The following is a 16,197-nucleotide window of genomic DNA, read 5'->3' as shown; positions in this document are numbered from 1 at the left end:
ATTCTCCTCCAACGCGCATGTATCAAATCAAGCACACACGCCGAACTAAACACAACACCCCATTTTGCTAACGCGTAAGTGCTTGTGTCACATTACTTAGACAATCATACGCCAATATCTTAAATGCATTAGTACACGTCTATGCAAACCACACATGCGCATGACAGAGCTTCTAAGAAGAATTGACAGTCCCCACATAGAAAGCATGGTTCTCCCTGCAGGCTTGTTCTCTGTCAAAGAGAAAGAGAGGGATTTTAGCATAGTGAGGGCTGCTGGGGCCAAATGAATTATTTGGTTTGATAGGGATCCATGGAACAGCTTGTGAGAAGCTATTCCATGTGGCATGGCGACATGTGACAAGATTGCATTAATAGTACTAATTGTTGCCTGAGCCCTTTGACAAATGCAACTAAATTAATAGCTTCCTTTAATTGGCCTGTTTGTGAATTCGCACTCCAGCCAAAATCTTTTTTATTTTTTATTTTAACAAATAAACAGGATGTGATGTCTAGACAATGAGTCAAGCTTGAGCTTCCTATGAGAGTCTGGCTTTGTAGAGAATGGATAAAGGCTAAAACGAAAAAGGAAAAAAGCTGAAAAATGGAACACATCCAGCGCTTTTTTTTATTTTAATAATACATAATAGTGACAGTTTGGGATGATGTGGTGATGAGGCCTAGTGGTGTACACATTCCATAGGGTATGTGGCCGTATTCAAAGCGAACGCTTTCCACTCTTCCATTTGTCTTGTCGACAGACTCAAGTGCGTGGAGTACGTCAGAAACTGAACGCGCATCTATATACTGTATTCAGTGTAGAGAGAGTCAGTGATTATAATGGGTTCTGTTTTCTTTTGGTGCGACGTGGCGCTCATATCCAATGTAGGCGAATGTCAGCCATTTAGCAACTGAATGCCAGTGGGCAGAGCATATGGTGCAATGATGCATAACTTTTCGTCGATGTCTTGCACTGGAGGCAGTCAAATGCAAATATATTTGCTTGTGTGGCGTCACAGATCCCGGATCACAGATCAAACAACCTTATTTTTAGAATAAGAACAAGTGCAGCCATTTTACTCTTATGCCGTTTCCTAACCAGATGCGGGGCCTCATTTATGAAATGTTGCGTTGAAACCATCCTACACTGATCTTATGATCATTCCTCCAATGTGCGATTACGATCATAGACAGTAAAACAAATGGACACAGCGATCCCATTGGATTCAACGGAAAAAAGTGAAGTTAGAGTGCAATTAGAAGCACTCACTTCCTGATGGCTGAGCGTACTGCGCAGACTCAAACTGAGCTTGACGACGTAGATGTGGACGTGAGCAACCCGACTGACAGTTGTAAGTCTTCTAGTACAGTGATCTCAAACTCAATTCCTGGAGGGCCACAGCTCTGCACAGTTTTGCTCCAACCCTAATCAAACACACCTGATCCAGCTAATCAAGTCTTCAGGATTACTAGAAACTTCCTTGCAGGTGTGAGTTGGAGCTGGTTGGAGCTAAACTGTGCAGAGCTGTGGCCCTCCAGGAATTGAGTTTGAGATCACTGTTCTAGTAGCTGTGCCAAGAGAAATCTGAATCATTCCCTTCCGAATCTTGCAGAGACAGAGAGCGTGAGTAGGAGTTGTCCATGAGCTAGGAGCAGGAGCAACTTTATGACTCTCTATGGGCTTCTCCCTTGACTTTATCGGACTTTATGCCTTCACGTCCCCCCTCGATTGCCTGCAAGCTTCTCCTCCTGTCTATACGGTAATTTCTCAACTGTGCGACAGAGAGTCGCGTGGTTTGACACAATCGTTAGCCTATTTTTACTAAAACGTCTTCTACGGGGCCATAACGTAAGATACAAGGTAATGGAACCTTTTATACATTGTCGTGTTTCTTTAGAAATAAACAATGGACAAATGGAGTCTTTAAACACCTCAGATGTAAAGTTATTCGCTGTCAAAGTGACGCCAAAATTAATGGGAGTCAATGGAATGCTAACAGCAGGTAGCATGGCTTGCTAGCCAATGGCGGCCCCCCCGGGTAAGGTACGCTTTCCGGGTGCTGGATTACCCCCTTGATTACGATCTTCTTACGTATAATATCGCTTGTTTTTGCTTCTTCTGATCAGGAAATTCAGTACTCTTTCAGAAGATGCCTAATAGCGCCCTCTACCATAAAACAGTGAAAACGCAGAAAGATGTAAATTTCCGTCAATGGCGGGGAAGCGTTGTCTCACAAATGACGTAAATTTCCGTCAATGGCGGGGAAGCGTTGTCTCACAAATGACGTAAATTTCCTTCAATGGCGGGGGAGAGTTAAATCTATAAATCGCAAATGATCTTGATATTGTGCTCAGCTAATTGGCCTTGTAAACGCCGCCTAAACTTATCGCACGCATAAATAGCGAATGTGTTGAGTAAATTTGGCCCGAGAGTGTGGATTGGTTAGTAGTGGGGCCTAAATGGACCAAAACAGCCATAATAACGGTAGCCTGGATTGCCAGCTAAACTTAGCAACGCCCACAACATTTGAGGTCGGGAAGTTTGGTCTTGACTTCATCCGTTGTGGAGCAACTATGCTCAAACCAGAGCTGTTCGGATCAATCAATTTGTCAGGACGTGCTTTATACGATGATGGACAGATGATCAACATCGCTTGGGTTGAATTCGTTTACAACAAAGATGACTGCCACTGGAGAATTGAGATGTGTAGAAATGAATGAAGAACATACATCACTTACTCCGTTGCTCTGATTGGTTGTAGGTCTATCCAGTTGAGTGCAGATGCATTGTCTTTCCTGGTTCGGTTGAAACACGCCCCTTAATCACAGCCCAGTGGAGCAGTATCAGACTCATATTCTGACTAGAATCTGAGTATGACGACGTCAGGCTATAATAACAGATCTTCTCACCCTAAATCAATGGTAAAATATGCACACCAGATAATAGAGCAACAATGCAGTGCAAATACTGGCTTTCCCAAGACAACTTCATATTAGCAGACAAAAGATAGAACCATTACCAAGCTCAGTGTAAGGTCATGCACTGCAGTTAATGTGCCACTTTAAACCTAGTAGTGCTTACTTAGACTAGGAGTTTTACAGCACTTTCTGTTCTGACTAATGACCTGATTGGCTTTGCAAGCAGAAAAAGATATAATGGTTCAAAGGGAAGAATGTCTATTGCTGGAAGACACAGGACTAATCATTTTGCCATGAGAAATTACACACTCTTTTTTGATTATTTCAACACCAAAATGATCGGAAACTGTTTTCGGAAGCTCGTCAAACCATCTGCAAATATCAGCCTAGTTTCAAGTCATCGTCATCCTTCCTTTATTTATCTTTTTTTTTTCTTGGATGGCCGGGAGAGAGGCACAGCGATAAACAGTTTGACCTTCAAATCTTGTTGCAGGTAAACCTATTTAGCATTGCCTCAGTCAACTGCTCCCGGTGGTCAGTACCTCTAGTAATTAGAGGGGCAGCGCAAATCATATACAGACCTTGAATAATGAAAGCCAATTTAAACAATTCCCCCTCTGATCCTACTGGAATGATTTACCTGCCAATGTGGGCCTTCAATAGCCTCATTTGTTGCATTTGTGTTTTTGTATATTAATGTAATGTGGGCGCTGAGAGGGGTTTGACTGCTAAGAGAGGGGGTGTGTGTGTCTGTGTGCGCTCATTTAAAGGGAAAAATGTGTTTTTATCCTGACTGAAAGCTGATTATTATGGAAGCCTGTTTCTGCCTCAAGAGGAAAAAAAGGGTAATTGCGACATTATTTCTTGTAATTGCGAGTTTATATCTACCATTTGGCAATTTCATTTCTCATCATTTTGAATTTATAATTTGCAATGTGAATATATCAGAGGATGTGAATTTAAGAGTGTTCACACTTGTAGTTTGGTTCTCTCAAAAGAAAATGACACATTTAGTCCTGGATCGTTTAGCGGTCACGCTGTCATTTTTAACACCAAACCTAAAGATAAAAAAAGGCTTTTATGACATGTATTTTGCTGCAAAACTTGTCGAACTGTGTGCTGGGCTAAATGCACTCACTGTATGTGTATAAATATGATGGTATGGAGCTGAGAACTTGTGAAGAGCTTATAAAATGTGTAAAAGTGTCAAAACAGCGGCAGGAATCCCTCTGTCACACACAAACGAAGATCTGCTGCGAGGAGACGCGGTTCTGATACCTGTATCGAAATGTGATACGCAACAGCGCAAATGGGTGCTTCTCAATAATCAAATTGATGCTTCCTCACTGTAAAAATTATATGATCAATAAGTTATAACATGTGTTTTTACATTGCTTTAACTCATTAAAATAAGTTAAGCAATTTTCCATTTTTTTCAAATAAGTTATACAAGATTCAACAAAAAGTCATTTTAATGCAATTTAAGTTGAAATGACTTAAACATCCAAGTTGAATGTACTTAAAAATTTAAGGCAGCAACTTTTTTTTTTTACAGTGCTCATTTCCTGGCTTCCCCAGCCTTCAGCCGGTGACCCGGAAACAGATCGAACTCAGCCATTTGAAGGGCATCTTAATTCTCTAATTACACTGCGAGGAGGTGAGGAATGGGGAGTGAGGACGCTTCCTGAGGAGTCATGAGGGAGGATACAACTGTATTAATACACAATCTGTAATACCCTTATTATTAAGGGGGTGGAGCTAAGATGGGAGGAAAGGAAACGAGGTTGCACAAATTATAAATGAGTGTAAAGTGTAACCGGTCCTGCTCGACCCTCTCCAAGCGGGATTCGAACTGGGGCCTCCAGCTAGGGAGGTGGGGGCGCTTACAAGGATGCTATAGAAAGGAGCTAGCGTGCCTCTTGAGGCCAGCGGAGTGAGGTTTACATGCACAGCTCTTAATGGCCTACGTCCGTACACTCACCCCCCCTAAACCTCACTCCCATCCGGGTCACGGCACCAAAATGTAGCTGTTCCTACTCAACCTGCTCCAAGCGGGATTCAAAACGAGGTCGCTGGCGTGGGAGGCAGGCACGCTAACAAGGACACTAAAGACCGTGGTCTCTAGTGTTAGTCGCTAGCGAGCTTCTTAAGGCCAGGGGAGTGAGGTTTTCGTACTGGCCTATGTACTTTACAGAAGCACCCTATGACGAGAAAAAGAAGGTATGCTTGAGCATTCTGTCTTTTATAGTGGTCGCATCTTGTGACAGAATGTCCTGTTTTTGGTTCGTTCACATGTCTTTGGTCCGTGTTGCGTTCATAACCGCACCAGAGTTTGTTTGGAAGTGGACCGAGGCAAATCTTTTCAGTGGTCTCGGTCTACTTGTTTGGTGTGCACCAGGTTTCGGATGTCTGCTTTCACACATATTCAAATGAACCGCACTAACAGAGCAATCGCACCAGGGTTTGTTTTAATCTCACCAAACATGCTAAGGCCCAATCCCAATTCTTACCCTTGCCCCTTGAAACAGAGTGGCAAGGCGTAGGGGTGAAAATATTCCCCTAAGAAATGGGACACCACTACTACACCGTTACATGTCATACATCATCGCTAGCGCCTACGTCACAGGAGATGCGCCAATGTTTATCACAAACTTCCAAGATGCCTTTGTCAATTGTAGTCTTGCGTGAGTTACAGCTATTTTTTTGCATTTTTCTTCTGAAGTTTGCAGAAAACAACGGAGATGACGATATCTTCGACGCCTAATGCTGCGTTCACACCAAACGCGAATAGAGCGTCTGGCGCGAGTGATTTCAATGTAGACGCGTTTACGCGCGTCTGGAGGTCTTGCTGCGCGAATGAGGCGTTTAGCGCGGCGCAGTGGACGCGAATTCCCCTCATTCGCGCGTCCACTTCGCTTCAAACTTTTGCTTTTTACACGCGTCATATTGTTAACGAACTTTGAACTGTTAAAGAAACAACAGTTTCTTTGAAGAACATGACCGTAAATATGAACACAAGATTGAATGTGACATAAAGAAAATGATTATTGGCAGTCATGTTGCCTCTGTAGCCGGTGTATGCAGGTACATTTCTCATACCCCTTCGTTTGGTTTCGTTTCGTTGTGGTCCCGAAAAATCTTCGTTTCAAGGGCTATCTGGCCCTTCCCCCTACCCCTACCCCTCCAATTAAAAGAGAATTGAGACAGCCCTACCCCTTCACGGGAACGCGCAAAACGGAGGGGTAGGGCCAAGGGGTATGGGCAAGGGGTGAATTGGGAATGAGCCTAAATTTCACAATGAAATTCTCATATCTCATAATGTGACTGTTTCAGAAAGTGAATGTCATGCAGTGCTTCTCTCTTTCAAGTGTGGCTTTGGCTTTGTTTCTCGTAATTGAGACTTTATATTTTACAATAGTTTTGAATCATGACTTTGTATCTTGCACTTGTAATTTCTTTCTTTACTTTTACTTTTTGTCATTTGCCATACTTCTCAAACTAGAATTAATATTATTTTTTTATTTTTTTTGATGAAAGACTATGAGGACACATTCATTTAAAAAAATAATAAATAAAGATGTGCACAGATAAATCATTTCTAATATTACGACATTCCATTAAAAATAATAATCGACAATTTTGAATTCATGGTGATTTTAAAGCAATGCAATAGCTTATTAAGCATAATGGATGGTGCAGATCTTTACAATGTGATTGTTGACAAAAACTTCACTTACAAAAACATTACTGCATCTTATGGATAGTGTTCAACTTCACCCATGTTGGAATTTTGAGAACAGTGATGTAAGTTGTGGTGTCTGAAATATGCTGTCAAAAAAGGTAAGATGTGATTTAAAAGGCTGCAAAAATCAAAGACATCAGTTTTTATCCCCACCCAGTCAGCCCTCTGCCAAAATAAAACAAGATTCACACTTCATAACAACTATTGAGACTTCATTGTGAGTTGTCAGCATCCTCGGTCTGAGCATCACTCTTCCTCACCGTCTTCCGTCTCTCCTCCCCTCCAAACACTCGGCTGTAAAGGTGAGGACTTAATTGAACCTGGTTTGGAGGTGACTGCAGAAGCCGGCCACACTCGCAGCAATTAACTGAAATGTCAGCCGCTTCTAATTCGAGTTATTCTGTCTGTCTGTGGTGGAAAGGGCTTCCTCCATGGGTCATTGGCTACCAATTTAAAATGGAAATTGACATCCATTTATTCCCATTTTCGCTGCAGACTCCTCCAAAATGAACCATGCCTTTTAACCCAACCGAGAAGATGGAAAAGTAGATCGCAAGAGTCCTTTTTTATTTTTTCTATTTTGCACTACTTTGAATAATGGATAATGCCGCAGTAATACAGCAAACAAAAGCAATAGGGAGAACATCATAATTCTCTGGTCCTCCATAACTGGCTAAATGTGTTTAAATCAGCAGAATCAACCAAAGGACCTTTAATGTAAGGGAAATTACATTTGTTAAAGACAATGTCTATTAGGATTGTCTCTAAGGTTCATTAAAGACAACATTTCCCCTGTAAAATTTAGCACGAAAAGCATGCATCATTAAATATGGAAATCCTGAATTTTATTAGCAATCTGCTAGATCTGAGCTGACGCCAATTAAATTAAAAGAAGATATCATTTATTAAGCTAGAGTTCATATTCTGTTAAATATGAAATGTAATTTTCTTCTCGTATTGATTAATTGCTGCTGGTGCATTGTTCAAAGACCCATGTAACATTTCAGCGAAAGGACATTGTTTATTCATTAAAATTTTAAACCATCCTTTTTGCTCGATGCTCCATCCGTCTAGTTGTTCCTCAGCTAGAAATAAAATGTCTGTAATTTAAAACTATAAATTAAAAAATACATTTGAAAGTGTAAAAAGAAAAAGCAAACCTCCTATTTTTCATTAGAGGGCTTTAATATTTCATTCACTTCACTGATGCTATTTTTTCTCATCTACTTCTCTCTTTCACAAACCCACACATATTTAATCAGTCAACTTTTTTTTTAAATGGGCAGCCCTCTGATATTAACATCTAAAAGAGCATAAAGATAACATTCAAATAGAAAACAGTTCTTTTAATGTGTAAAAATATTTCGCAATATTACTGTTTTTACTGCAGTTTTGCATCCCTAGTGAGCATAAGAGACTTTTTTCCAAACTTTTGACAGGTACCGTAAAACATGGCTATTGACCAATCAGCAACAAATATTTGAAATTGATCTGTCATTGATTACTGTAATCGATTACTCTGAGTTTTTCTCAGAGCAAGGTGTTTATTTATTCATTTTTTTCATCCGCTATTTTGTCGAGTCTAGACAGATCAAGCGGATCTTTGACAGGTGCTGATTCACCTCTCGTACCGTTTCGTTGAACTACAGTATAAAAACATCAACAGCAATATGACACACAGGACACTAGTCAGACTTCCCACTTGCCCACATGTAAGTATTCCACACACAATTTTCCAGAAGCTACCCTGCAGCCTGAGGAAGGGGACGGGGAGGGCGAACAGAGTGGAGATGTGTTGATTGGTACTTGTTAAAGTATGATGTATGGCCCTCTCGGAGAGTACAGCTATCTGGAAGTCATTACAGTGGTCTCTCTTATTCTCCAACCAAAGTGAACTCTACATTTTAAAGGAGAATGTCCAGCTCTTTAATATCTGAATATAAATGGAGTGGTTATTTTAGAATGAGCGTGTGATTTATGACAGATACTTTGTCAAATTAAGTATACTTTGAGGTTGGGAGTTCGACTGAGCTTTGAAGTTTGCCGCTGTGGTTCAATTCACACTTTGTTCACAGTTGTAGCATGTCACCGTTTGATTAATGTGACGGAGGACATCCGGGCTGCCGGATAAGAAGGATAGGTTATGATCCCTGAGTTTCTATCATGGTTCAATGTTTAATATGATCATATTTGGGTGGTGTGTAGTTACAGACACATGGACACACGTGGTTCCGGAAAGCATTATCCGAAGTAGACTATGTAGAAGGGGTCATCCTTGATTTATCATTTTACCCTTGATCAAGGACAGTTAACCAAAAAACACCCTCATGTCGTTCCAAACCTGTATGAATGTCCCCTGTGGAACACAACAATAACTGTAGCCTACTGGTTGCTCTTCAAAAATGATATAAGTCGTATATATAGCGTATATATATATAAAGTGACGTGTAACGGTTCATGTATTCATCCCGAAATAGTGCATACAGTCAGACGACGAATACATTCAGTCACAGGCGATCCACACTACAATCCAGAACTGGGCGAGTGTGGTAATGCAACGCTGTTTGTTAACCGTCACAACAGGATCTGTTCAGCACATGAAAACAAGTCCTCTAGATAGTGCGCATGCATCGAATGCATCTTTCTGTGCTCACGGAAAAGGAGTAGGCCTATACTTTGAAAGGCTCACGCACTCAGTGAAACAGCGCGGACTGTGAAAATTAAGTATAGGAGGGTTGAGCTTAAGCTTTGAATGTATAAATGTAGTTTAAGTGGAGCAAATTGTATCACTTCTAATGCACAAGTTTTATTTTTCATTATTCTATTTATTTTGTACTCTTATAACACAAGTTTTAGAGCTGACTGTGAACAAATACCTTTTGTTTTTGTATCAGCCCTGCGAAAAAATATGACCTGTGCAAGAGTACATTCTGTTTACTGATTGGTCCTTAATACTGTACACTAAAGGAGGCTGGAGGACTAAATGCCCCTAGGTGGAACAAACTGTAATTTACACTATTGTCTGTTAAAAATAAATAAAACCTAGCATTGGGGAATTGTTGCTTTTTCTGGTAACACTTTAGTTTAGGGTCCAATTCTCACAATTAAAGGAGAACTCCGGTCAATTTTAACATTGAGCTCATTTTTTTGTACATTTGGAGTGCTGTCAATACAGAGAACAACGACAAAAATCGGTGTTGCCTACACCGAGTTATTCTATTTTTAAAATTTGCACCCTGTTGACTTCAATGGGGCAAGTACTAAACCTGCTTTTAGCCTCTTAACATCCTTGATGTGTCATTACAAGTGCACAGAAAATGTGAGTGATTCCTTCTGAGTTCAACGAGTGAATCTGACTGCAGTAGGTGAAGTACAAAGTAGTCGATTGCCGAGTTCACGCGCGTGATCATAGGTACTAAACCTATGCGCGTGAACTCGGCAATCAACTACTTTGGACTTCACCCGAAAACAGGATGTAAACACAGGTATTTGCGCTGGCTTAAATAACATAATTTTTATACATTTCTTTCACATCTACTGCAGTCAGATTCACTCGTGTTCACTCTGAAGGAATCACTCACATTTTCTGTGCACTTGTAATGACACATCAAGGATGTTAAGAGGCTAAAAGCAGGTTTAGTACTTGCCCCATTGAAGTCAACAGGGTGCAAATTTTAAAAATAGAATAACTCGGTGTAGGCAACACCGATTTTTGTCGTTGTTCTCTGTATTGACAGCACTCCAAATGTACAAAAAAATGAGCTCAGTGTTAAAATTGACCGGAGTTCTCCTTTAACTAGTTGCTTATTAGCATGCTTATTACTAGGATATTGGCTGTTTAATAGTAATTATAAAGCACATATTAATGCCTTATTCTGCATGACCTTATTCTACATCCCTTAATCATATATACCTAAACTTAACAACCCTGCTAACTAATAAGCTGTAACTAGGGGTTTATTGAAGCAGGGTTGACGCCAAGCCATACTAGGACTTCAGATGACGCCTACTCTGAATCAACATACAAAACTGCCACATTTTCTATATATTGTAATCATTTTCTGCCTAAACGAAGACCTGAAGTGGGACGGTCACTTTTGCTCTATTGCAAAAAAGGCCCAGCAGAGGTTGTACTTCCTTCACTAGCTAAAAAAATACAACCTGCCACAAGTGCTGCTGATGCAGTTCTGCAGTCATTGAGTCTGTTCTCTGCACTTCATTAACTTAACTTACTTGAGTTACATTTCAATCTAATCCTCATTTAAAGGTATATCAAATGGGTTAAAGGGATACTCCACTTTTTTTGGAAATAGGCTCATTTTACAACTCTCCCAGAGTTAAACAGTTGAATTTTACCGTTTTCGAATCCATTCACCCGATCTCCGGGTCTGGCAGTACCGCTTTTAGCATAGCTTAGCAGATCATTGAACCGGACGAGACCATTAGCATCTCTCTCAAAAAAATGACCAGAGAGTTTCGATATTTTTCCTATTTAAAACCTGACTCTTCTGTAGTTACATCTAAGACCGACGGAAAATGAAAAGTTGCGATTTTCTAGGCTGATATGGCGAGGAACTATACTCTCATTCCTGCGTAATAATCAAGAAACTTTGCTGCCGTACCATGAGTGCAGAAGGCGTAATGATATGACGCAGCGCCTGAAAATAGTCCCCCCTCCCAACGTGACCGGGACTAAGTTTTTCTAACCTATTAGACCTATTTTCAGGCGCTGCGTCATATCATTACGCCTTCTGCACTCATGGTACGGCAGCAAAGTTTCTTGATTATTACGCAGGAATGAGAGTATAGTTCTTAGCCATATCAGCCTAGAAATTTTAGCAACTTTTCATTTTCCGTCGGTCTTAGTACACGATGTAACTATAGAAGAGTCAGGTTTTAAATAGGAAAAATATCTAAACTCTTTGGTCATTTTTTTGAGAGAGATGCTAATGGTCTCGTCAGGTTCAATGATCTATGCTTAGCTATGCTAAAAGTGGTACTGCCAGACCCGGAGATCGGCTGAATGGATTCAAAAAAGGTAAAACTCAACTGTTTAACTCTGGGGGGGGGTTGTAAAATGAGCCTATTTCCAAAAAAAAGTGGAGTATCCCTTTAAGATGATTTGAAATATAGAGCACAAGTTGTATGGAAGACTTTTATGCTTGTTTTTGTGTCTTGAAGAACCTTGAAAGATTCTGACCCCATTTATTGTAATTACATAGAAAAGAGCAACCTGTTCAATTCTTGAAACTGTCTATTTTCATACTGAAGTTTTGGGTGCATTGTTTCTTTAACCTCATGTTTCTGCAAGGTTTCTAATGAGGTGCTATTCAATGGCGATACAGTATGAAACAAATTCCTCAGGCTTTGGTTCTGTGGTGATAAATAAAGATTCGACTGATGTATTTTCCAGGTGTGTTTTAGGCATTCACAGCTTCAAAATAAAGACTGCAATACAAATAGTTATGGAACACTTGCTAATGTCCACACAATTATCATGAAGTTCTCTTTTGAGAATCCAATTAAAACTTTTGAGCTCTGAAACACCACGTTTTGTTTTCTTCACGCTTATGTAAATAGCTGGACTAATTATCACATGCCACAGTCCCCCTTCTTTAAACGCAACATTTTCAACAAAACCCTTCAACAACAATCCAGTATCTCTCACCTCCAACCTTGAGCTATCCTACATGCTATAAGCCTGCAGACGTCGTGTGAGGGAGAGGAGATAGTGTACACCGTTCATGGGGACTTATCTGTGAGTTTTGGGCATTGGCAGATCTGTGAAGACTGGTGACAGTAGACAGGTGTTCCCTTTACCTCTCAACACAGGGTTGTCAGGCAGCATAGCAATGCTTTTGTGCTTTTAAAGTGCAGTGACATAACAGACACATCACTGAATCTGACTTTTCCCCCTTTCTATCTCAATTTTGCCCTATATTTGCTTAGATATTTTTTTCTCAGCAAGGATTAGTTGACACCAAAATGAAAATTCTGTCATTATTTACTAAACCTCGTTTCAAACTTATGCTAGTATTTTTCCATGGAACACACACACACACACACACACACACACACACACACACACACACACACACACACACACACACACACACACACACACACACACACACACACACACACACACACACACACTGTTTGTTTACCTGTTATTGAGCACATTACATGGTATATAATTCCACTATAATAAATATAGTGCTGGGCAACGATTAATCGTGATTAATTGCATCTAAAATAAAAGAGTGTGTTTACATAATATATGTGTGTGTACTGTGTATAATTATTTTGTATATATAAATACACACATATGAATCTATATATTTAAGTAATATTTGCATGTATTTACTGTATATATATTTATACATATATATTTTTTATAAACAAATAACAATAAAAAAGTAAAAAATAAAATTATATATATATATATGAAGAGTTCAGATGCAAAAGCCTTTAAGTGCCATCTGAAATTTTCTTCTAGAATGATCATTTTTATCAAGCTTGTATATATAAGTTCAGTAATTTCACTTAAATGACAATTCATAGGTAATTTTCATTGTCATTTAAGTGAAATTACTGAACTTAAATATACAAGCTATATATATATATATATATATATATATATATATATATATATATATATATATAGAATTCTGTCTTTTTTATTTTATTTTATTTTAGTGGGCAACAATTAATAGCAATTAATCGCAACCAAATTAAAAGTTTGCGTTTACATACTATAGTACTGTGTATAATTATTTTGTATATTTAAATACACACACATGCATGTATATATTTAAAACAATGTGTTATTTGTATATCAATAATTATAATATATATATACTGTATGTATATATATATATATATATATATATATATATATATATATATATAAAAATCTTCACAGATCTTTTTCATATGGTTCACAGTGGTGGCATTATGTCAAGCTGCCTCCAAAATATAGTACTTAAGGTGCAGATCTGATGTCAATAACAGCACAGACTTAAATTTGCACAGGCATTGTGGAATGAGCGAGTAATTTTCATTTTTAGGTGAATTATCCCTATTATCAAATCTATCATTCTATCAATTTATTCCCTTTCCTAACTAAATGAGGACACTGACATTTATTGTACCAGGAGTGTCTGCATGGCAATCAAAACACCGTGTGTGTCTGCATGTCTGCATATAGTGTTTCTCAAAATTTGGCATGTTTTCATATTTTGTAATAAAGAGATATTGGTGGTAGGATCCGTAGATTTGCTTTCCGAATTCCCCTTGCGCTTCATTTATATTTCATATTTTGTGTTTCACATGGAATTAACAGCTGTGATTTGTTTTTGCCATCTGTAAGCTATTACTTGGACTTTATTTGGCTTTGTAACGATGGCGTGTTTTCGTCTTTGCATCTCTCTCGACAGGCGAAGCAGATCTCTGACAGGTGCTGAGGCTTTTGCTCAGGAGACTTGGAGAGTTGAGTTACTACTGCATTATTCAACTGAGCTTGGGTAAACAAACAAGGCTCCTCCGCCAAACAATGCGCTCTAACAAGGCAACACTGTGTAGTACAGGCCCCTGTGCTATATACTGTACTGTACTCACAATTTTCATTTAAAAAAGTCCTCCCTTCTCTGTAGATATCACTGAAATTCCTCCTCCCCCCTCATCCCCATCTCTCCCCACATCCTGACTTCTCTGGCTTTGGTCACACTGCACCCAATTTGTTTTTTAAATCCGATCTCTAGGACTGGCTGTCCACACTGTCATTTTGCAAGTGATTAAATCCAATCTGTTTGTTCAGACTGTGTCGCTTATATCTGGTATATCTACATGGGTTGCCATAATGACTTAAGCTCAGCATGGTGCTAAGAGACTCAAACAACATATGAGAGTATCTGTCACTGTGGAAAGAGAAGATGGAAAATTTGCATCATGAATGGAAAGCTTGCAAGGTGCATGCAACAACATAAGATTGAAGCTGTATTTTACATATTCATAAGTCTGTCCACCTTGTTTTTTTAAATGCAGAAATAAACTGTTTCCAGTGAAATACAAGTAAATAACTAGAGTAACAAAGGGCAGTAAACTGTAAAACTATTTGCACTGTATTTATAATTACAATAAGAAACTAAAATAATACAATAACAAATTCTAGTCTGCAACATCAACCAGCATGTTTTTATACAGACTATAGTATCAGAATATAATTGTCAGTCTTCTATTTGAGTACTTAATATGGTTACGGTTGTAAATCATTCGGTTATTTACTAAAGTGACAACAATCGCATTCTACTTTTATATTCATACGACCTCTCTCGTACAATATCGTAAGAATTTAGCTAAATCTTACTTATTTTACGAGTTACCCAATTCGTATGAATTCTTACGAATGACCTACCCCTGACCCCGCCCCTAAACCTACCCACACTGGGGTTTAGTCAAATCGTATGAATTTGTACTAGTGAGGTCGTACGAATTTGTATGAATTAGCCACCCCGTACTAGAATCCGTATGAAATGGTTGTGAGATAGCGTTGGATATTTCCTCTGAATGTGTGACTTTCTGTGAAAAGTTCCTTGCTTTGGTCATTCGTGAGTTTGGCTTCTGCTCTTCTACTCTGAATCTGATGGTTTGAGGTGAACACTGTACCTATGCCTTCAGTGTGAATATTACTAGCGACATCAAAACTCCCCCAATAATGAAAAATAGCCATATGTCATATGGTCATAGGCTTGAGGATGTAGGAGCGGGGAAACAAGGAAGCATCAATTTGAGTATTGAGAAGAAACCCTCTCTCTTATGTGATGACGTATTCACCGGAGGATGGGACAACCTGTCCTTCTCTCACATGAGATCACAGCAAAAGCAAACTCCACTGATCCAATAAATTCCCAATGGACAAAATCCCTGCCCAACATTTTTTCTTGTTTGAGAAGCCATTTCACTCAGATATAGGCTGCATCAAAAATGTAAGACATAGGTCAGTGGAACAAAAAAACAAGATCTAAAGACGAGATTTTTACAAAAAATGTAATTATTTTAACTTAAGTGTCGCATTTTTAGAACACAGTCATGCGCAATGGTCATACACTTCTGTCTAGAAGTGTACAATAATACCCCTTTTCCACCAAGACAGTGCTGGTGCCGGTTCGGAGCCGGTGCCTACTCGCGAACCAGTTCTTTGTGTTTCGACAGCCAAAGAACCGGTTCTCGGCCAGGAAAATTGGTTCCAAAGCGGCACCAACTCTTTGCTGGTCTAGGACCGTTCTTTTACCACATCATGCTTACGTCGGGGGCTGGGGGCGGGGTTATTGTCGAACTTCTTCTCGAACGTAACCTCCGTCTATATCCAGACGAGCAGCACAAATGTGTTCTAAACATCTTCTTCTGACCCCAATATAGGATCGCAAAGCCAGGAGAAACATTTGAAGAAAGACGATGTAGTCCGCCATTGTAATTGTTATGGTTGAAGTTGGCGAAAGCTAAGACGTATGGCAACGTACACCGTGACGTAACGACGTC

Source organism: Scardinius erythrophthalmus (assembly GCF_964197995.2).
Source record: "Scardinius erythrophthalmus genome assembly, chromosome: 20".
Classification (NCBI taxonomy): Eukaryota; Metazoa; Chordata; class Actinopteri; order Cypriniformes; family Leuciscidae; genus Scardinius; species Scardinius erythrophthalmus.
This window is presented reverse-complemented; position numbering follows the sequence as displayed.